Source organism: Brassica napus, chromosome A4 (genome assembly GCF_020379485.1).
Source record: "Brassica napus cultivar Da-Ae chromosome A4, Da-Ae, whole genome shotgun sequence".
In the NCBI taxonomy this organism is placed as follows: Eukaryota; Viridiplantae; Streptophyta; class Magnoliopsida; order Brassicales; family Brassicaceae; genus Brassica; species Brassica napus.
Genome location: NC_063437.1, coordinates 6,618,806 through 6,619,689, shown reverse-complemented (window position 1 = coordinate 6,619,689; position 884 = coordinate 6,618,806).

Below are 884 nucleotides of genomic sequence, written 5' to 3'. Positions count from 1 at the left end.
AGCCACAATGTACTTCTTCCATTACTCTTCTCGCTTTTTGCCCTTCCAGACACGTCATGAGTGGTTCGGAGAATCTCCATTTGTAAATTTCGCCGTCCACTGTCACGTAGCGTGCGGCCTATGTTCGGACTTTGCGGGCTGCCCATTTTTTGGCGGGCAGTCGCCCGTCCATAATGTAGTCTCGAATCGTCTGGAGCCATGGGGTATCACAGCCGTAATCAGATTGCTCCGATGGTGATTGAATCGTAACTTCTTCTTCCTCGTCATCTTGACTTTCTATGAGATTGACGACGATTGGTGGTCCGATGCTCGGATGTTCGATGAACTCGACTGGAATTACCCTTTTAAGTCCTGGGTCGGAACTTGATGCTAGGGCCGCGAGGGCGTCTGCCTGGACGTTCTCGGAATGGGGGATTCACGTAAGGGAAAATCAGTCAAAGTCTTGAGCTAGACCTTGGACCAGTTTGAGGTATGCGTCCATCCGTTCGTCTCTGGCTTCATACTCTCCGCTGAATTGACTGGCCACTAACTGGGAGTCGCAGTAAGCGTGGAGGTTACATATCTTTAAGCCATGAGCCAAGTGTAGCCATGTGATGAGTGCTTCGTATTCGGCTTTGTTGTTTCAGGCATGTAATTCCAGCCTGAACGATTGTTCCAAGATCTCGCTTGTAGGAGACGTGAGACGGATTCCGATACCCGATCCTTGCTTGGATGAGGATCCGTCGACGTGGAGGAGCCAGGTGGAATTTGGTTCCTCGTTAGTTATTGTCCCCGTTGGTAATTCGACCAAGAAGTCTGCGAGCACTTGTGATTTTGCGCTCGTCCTTGGTCGGTACTCGATATCGTACTCGCTCAAATCGACTGCCCACTTGGCCAGTCGGCCC